The sequence below is a fragment of the Opisthorchis viverrini genome (assembly GCF_000715545.1).
Source record: "Opisthorchis viverrini unplaced genomic scaffold opera_v5_1, whole genome shotgun sequence".
Taxonomy (NCBI): domain Eukaryota; kingdom Metazoa; phylum Platyhelminthes; class Trematoda; order Opisthorchiida; family Opisthorchiidae; genus Opisthorchis; species Opisthorchis viverrini.
Genome location: NW_008751657.1, coordinates 6,537,593 through 6,544,326, shown reverse-complemented (window position 1 = coordinate 6,544,326; position 6,734 = coordinate 6,537,593). Strand labels below are relative to the sequence as shown.

Here is a 6,734-nt window from a genome sequence, read left to right as displayed (position 1 = left end):
GGTGCTGATGAACATTCCCTCGCCATAATCTCAGCCCTACATGCCATCGGTTGTGATATCGACTTTTTGGTTCACCAACCGGTGATCATCTCCTATCGAGGGATCTGCTTTCCTCAATCCGCTAAGGCTGTTATTGGGCTGGGACTTCCTAAGGTCGCAGTCAGTGACTTGTGTTTGCTTGCCATTGTGGGCTCCCTGCGTACTTATGACACTTTTATGCGTGGCACATGGCGTTGAAGGTACATTTTTGCCATTTAATCTCACCCCAGACCCAGTATGACGGTCACTTTGTGCCTGATGTGCGAGTCTTGACTGTGCTAGCGCATACTGCGCCTTGAAGAGCATTCACCATTGTTTGTCCTTTCTTTGGTTGTTAGTCTTTAGACGCCTGTTCCCATACCAAAATCTTTACATACTTTGGGATTCACCTCATCAGACTGGCACTGTCCTTGGCATGATTTCGAATGAGACATTTCTCTCTATTCTCCCATATTCTCCTGTTACTCTTTCGCATTCATCGCTTGCATTCACTTTTTATGTTTGTGACCATGCTCTTCAAAAATAAATGATAATTATTGCCACTCAGTGGTGCTAGGCTTCATGGCACTATTCTTTGACCTTCAAAACGTCAAAACCCAAGGAATTGTATCAAGATTTTCGGTGCTAATTCGTAACTAGGACATACTCGAAACCAGACATTCATAAGTTTGGCTTCTTTGCTTTCGGTTCACTTAGCTCAACTGGTTAACATACTGTCTCGCACAAAGATGTGAAACTAAAGCTGTATACAAAAGCGTGACACAAAAGGACAAGGCCTACGTCCTTTTAAAGTGCAACGACCAATGTCTTTGATAGACTGGACAGTGAAGTATTGGATTTGCGGTAGAAGTTGAGGGGGAAACGTTTGCGCAGTAAGATAGAGAATAGGAAACGACGAAATGATTTGGTGCATCGCATAACCTATAATATGTTAAATCCAGAACATATTTTCGACTGGTCTGAATAGTGTATCGTACCGGTGCACAGCGTACGATTTTAAAAGTCCTCTGTTATCCCGTGAAAGGTGTTTGCGTGGGTCCAGACGAGAATAGAGGGAATCAACAAAAACCTGATACCTTAATATCGTATTTCATGCTGTGGTCTTCGGGGAAAAGGAGTACGAATAAATTAGGTACATTCAACTTGAAACTTATACAATTCCTCGTTTCCACAAATTCTGGTAAGATATTAGTCCGATTTGGGTTCAAGTAGGACCAAAGGTTGACGGAAACTAGGGGAATACATAGCTGGATAGCCACCACAGAGCTCTTATTCTTCCAGTTTCAAGAAGGTTTCTCATTTTTAAGCTGATTTGTCGAGATCATATTGGTACAAGAAAAATCGATAATTACACAAAATCTAAATATCTTTATCTCTTCGGTCATATTGGTTATTTCTCAGGTAACAATAGGCACGTTAGGGTTACGGCTACTGTATTACTGCAAAAGTGCCTGCCCCCATGAAAATTATGGTTGGTGTCTTTTTTCTCCCAAGTGCCTCTGAGTTTCCTGTGCACTTTTTAAGTTTTTCTACTTAACACTAAGTATAGCCAGAAAGACAAGATATCTCACTGAATACTGGATGATTTCACAGCACATTTTAAAATCCGAGCCTACCGTTGAGGCGGTGAGTACTAATAACATGCACGGTATGGTACTCCACGGTAAATTCCTAAACGAAAGGTGGCGTAATTATAAAGATCATTCCCGACCCTGATAACAACTCCTTATTGGATCCCTTTCCAAAGGGACTCACCTGAGACGAAATCGTCAGTGCATCAACTGATAAATACGAAAACATCACATATTACCGCTGACGGCACTGAGCCAACCTGCATGTCCCGTAAGACCATAACTCTATTCTTTGTCCTCTTATTCCTTCTCTGTTTTGAATGTTAATTTTATTAGATTTGAAGGGGTCTCGGTTAAATTATCCCAAAATATGTTGAGTAAAAATAGCTAGCCATATGGATTAGATTACGAGTTTAAGGTAAGTGGTCTATGTTATGTGTTGCATCAGGCTTAGTGAAAGTAACTTACAGCAAATGATTCCAGACTTATTCCGGTCATATTGGATTGAGGCGTATTTGCCATCTCATAATCCAACAATCATCTATGCAGCCAATCCCACTCTTTTTCGTCTTTTTGACATTTTTGTAACTAGCAGATTCTCAGACTTGTGCGTTAAAGCAACTGTTTACTTCTCTATAAAAAGATCACTGGTCGTTGCCTGAGCTGCTAGTAGTTTATCCAAGTTCAATGTGTGAATTACTTAGCTGCTAGCCAAAAAAAGGGAAATAAATCAGACAGGCCCACCATACATACTTTATGACGATGAGTAGTATGACTTTTTTGAAATTTCCTGATAAAAAGCGCAACACTTGCCCGTTTCGCTTGAATCGCAGAATACAAACTCAAGTCTTTAAGGTGATCCGTTTTCTGTTGGATCTCTGGCTAAAATGTCCTCGGTCCTGTACTGAAGGATTTACAGGTTGTCTACACTGGTTACACAGATGTTCAGCTGACAAAGATTTGAGATAAGCGATCAGTTTGAAATAAGAACAGCGATGTGAGTTGCTTTTGCGAACGACATGGTTTTAGATACAGAAAAAAGACCGAACCAAGTGGCGTTACTGGCTAGGTCGTTCATTGCAAATTTTGGTTTTATCCACTTGTATAGCAGGCATAGGGTTAGTATGCTTGGAAGTGAGGGCGCAATCAAACTATCGTCTTATGGTTCAAGTGGCCAGCAATAGAAAGTGTGTAGGATCCTCTGAACTGAGGATTATTGTCTCAGAACCTGTGAATCTTCTTAATATCCAACAGGTACAGCGCCAAATGATACAGTCGTTTTCGGAAGGGATTCTCAGTACCGTTGTGACCACTTCCATCTCTCATTTCTTGGGGCTTCCTGGATGATCCACATCGAGCCACTTGTACATAGTGAACACAATGTCTAGCTATGCAGGTGAATTTCCATCTTCAATCTGACATTAAGGTTTGGATTATTATGCACAGTAAATTTCTAACTATTGTGCAGTTACTAGTCACGCGCAGCTGCATACTGTGAGTTCCCAGAATGAACTTGAGAAACGTCAAATTCCGTGTGTGTTTATGATATCACTGACGATGGCATTTTAAATGTACCGCCTAAGGCACTTGTAAGAATTTGGCACACACTCATGCAGAAGAAAATATGCAAACCTTCCTGTGGATTCACATGAAGGGAAAACACCAAGTGAATTTAAAATTCATTCTGAAAATACGTATGTTCAGTACACAAGACGATAGAACAAATTAGGTATGACGTGCCTGTCAAACGGGGATGTAAGAGTGTGAGTAGTCGTCGCTGTTAGTAAGGTGGTTACACTCTAGTGAGTCGGATGGACGTGCAGTGGGTGGAGATACACAGAACGCCTTGGTGAACAACGCGGCAGTTTAGGCACGAAGAATCTGCCAGTGTTTTGCTTAGAAAAAAATTAGTCTGAGGCTACAGATGGCAACTGCTTCGGTTTGCGTTATACACCAAGCGAGTACACACTACCTATCGCACGACCCCTGTTCTCTGAGTGACGTGCGCTTGCGGTTCTTATACTTTGTCGCAACGCAAGTTGGCAATGTGACCCGGATTAAAACTTTGGATCAGTCCGTTAAATCTGCTGGTACCACAAAGCTCCCAATCACTGACACCCAGTAGAACCTCAATTATGTTAACATAGAAAAAGAACGTTTTGAGCGTACCCACAGTATTTACCAGTACACCGCTGGATAAGAGGATTTCTACCTTTTTAGATTATTCTGTCATTTATGAGTGAAATTGAGCGTACCAGCACTGAACAGATGGGTGGACTTGCCATGGGAATTCTGTGAACACTTGAATGGATCATCGGGGTCTGTAGATGCACGAGCTTATTGGGCGGGAAATCTGCTAGAGATACATTACTCTGTTTGCTGCTGGTGAAGAAATCAGTTACCAAGTGCGGACGAGCTGCAGTTCAATATGACGCTTATGTTACATCTGAATGTGCATAGATTATCGTATTACAAAGCGGTGCCCCAGCGAAATGCGATGTATCGAAAGTGCTTAATGTGGGAAGTAGCTTCACTTTGGGAACTACGAGCCATCGAGTTGAAATGGGGCGTTTCTGATCCATTATTCAATCAAGTTCAGTGGATAAAAACCCCTGAATATGTCAAACAGGATAGGAAAGACCCAGGTGGCTTTTTCTTGGACAACACCTACCCTGAAATTTTCATAGCCAATGATTCATTATCTGAAGGATTCTGTAGTATTTGTTCTACTATGTACTCTAATTCCGACTTACGTTTTGTATTGTTTAAAGTAGACTATATTTTGGCTCTCCACCCCTACATTCCTTAAGCCCTACTTTACTTCCCGCGTCACCAAGCTGTTGGTGATTAAGGAACCAACTGTAATCTTTACTAAACCATAGTGGGAACGAGTTCCATATCGCGCTTCCTTCAATCTAATCTAACAGTTGGGTTATAGCGATAAGTGCATATATATCAGTAGATCAATTAGCCACTGGTGCACGCTTGTGTCTGCATTGAGAAAACCCAAAATAATTGGACGAATCGCCCAAAAACGTCGATCGTAAAGTCTCATCGTCAACATTTTTTCGCTGACTTGTCCTTGCGTTACTGATTCCTACTCTTTCGTCAACCGCTTGTTATTTATAAATTTTCAATCAGTTGTCCTCTTTGTTGTCGCTCACCACGTTCTGCACTGCCAACTGCTCACTCCTCTACTTCCACTCAGTATATATGAACTTTATTTTGTCTGTCATCAAGGCAACTCCTTACTTACTTGCTCCCGCGTACCAAACATACAAATCTTGGGTTGTTTGGCCCATTTAGTTTACGTCGCTGAGTGAACTGTGGCTTTACCGTTAGTTTGCTGCTGACGGAATGCGAACTTTGCTACTGATTTACTGCTCAAATTTATAAAGGTGACGATGACACGTCACACGGTGACTGAATTTTTCATGCACTGCTCCTCAGACGCAATCTGACCAAAACACTAGGCCTGTAACACAACTTTGACCTTGCATTGAGGCATCGTTTTGTGGTGTAATAACAGTCTACGGCACCGGAAACACTGGGTGGAACGAATTGCAAAGGATTTGACTACATAACTGTACTATTATGGAAAAGCAAAATGTTCTGGCTAAATATTGTATCTTCTCATACATGACTTATTTGCTTGCTAAAATATATAATTTCCATTTACTTTACTGTGGGATGATTTTTTCAAATGCGTGGTGATCCATGAGTCATATAATGCAATTTTAAACTGGAACGACTTTTATCACTATGTTAGCAAATAAGCTGACCAGTATGTGATTCAATAAGATTACTATTTATGACAGTCTCATTGAGGCTTATGTGTGGTAATACTTCGCACTCACAGCCAAAGTAGGGAGTGGATAAAAGAACGACAAATTTGAATCAGCATGCACTTGGTGTTGTTCGTTATCGACCAAGTAGCTATTGATCTGCTCACGGAGCCGGGTAGTTGGCTTGAAAACGTTTCTGTCGCGACCATGTGTACAGCGTCCACATGTACACTAGCGAGTGGATCAACTGTCGTGATAATTAATTAACGAGCGCGTCAGGCTACAAATATTCTAAAATATTACAAGCCCCGTGCGAGGCGAGATGTAGCGTGGATATACTGGGCTGAAAAATCAAGGCCTTGCTGTAAAATAAATTGGCTGTAACGGTGCAATACTCGCGTTCTCGTGAATATCAAGCAGTCTCACTCTTCTTTCCTCGTATTATACTAAACTGACTTTTGTAGAGGGGCACCCACTGTAAGTGGATTAGCATTTCTTGAGCAGCGAAATACCTACTGTATCTGGTGCACATATTTCTTGCACTTTCTACGCCTGCTAAATCATCTAGCGCATCTTGCCTTCGACCCACAGAAATTGTCCCGCAAATTCCAAGTGGCTCTCGGGTTGCCAGATGGTGGTCTATTGATCTGTTTTTCTGCACATAACATCGAATTCGCGAACATGTGCCTAAGAGCTAACAGCGTTAAACTATTAATCAAAATGAAACATGTCCGAGCTTTCAGCCTCCGCCTTCTACTGAGCCATACTAAAGTGGAGTGCGTTCACGATCCGACCGTCGCGTTGCATTGGATCCATGAAATTTCGTCCACTGGCGGATGTTAGGTTACAAATACCTGACGTGATTTACCAAACCATTTTACGGCTACGCAATTGGTTTGATGTATAAAAAAACGGCATAGACAAACCAGACAACATCATTGTTGCAAAATATGTCACAGAAGTATGAATTTGCTACCTTCATCCTTCTATAAAGAAATAACCCTGTTTTCAGGCTTTCGTAATTTTCATGGGCATTTTGAGTCTACCTTCAGGGATAAAAAACAGCTCCGAACGGACTGTTTTTGATGGGACACCTCAGGCTATCCTCCCAAAAGACAGCCACGAAGCATTCATTGGAACATCTTGTCGTAGTAATGTTTCAATAACATGGCCCTGAAGGTAATAGGAATGGCACTCACTAAATCACTGATCGTTTATTGTAGTTTTAGGAACACTGCCGGGTTTCTGCTATTGGTCAGTTGAATAACACTCAAGGCAGAACCACTGTTCAAACTTCTGTACAGAGGACTCAAATTCAACAAACCCAGCTACTTATCAG

At 41.6% G+C, this 6,734-nt stretch overlaps 1 protein-coding gene across 1 annotated transcript in view; it reads right to left on the bottom strand.

Annotated features, from left to right (window-relative positions):
• The window catches only part of T265_00105 (hypothetical protein), a gene marked incomplete at both ends in the record, with an annotated part of 68,307 nt that overhangs the window by 60,721 nt on the left and 852 nt on the right, over positions 1 to 6,734 (bottom strand). The window lies entirely within an intron of this gene.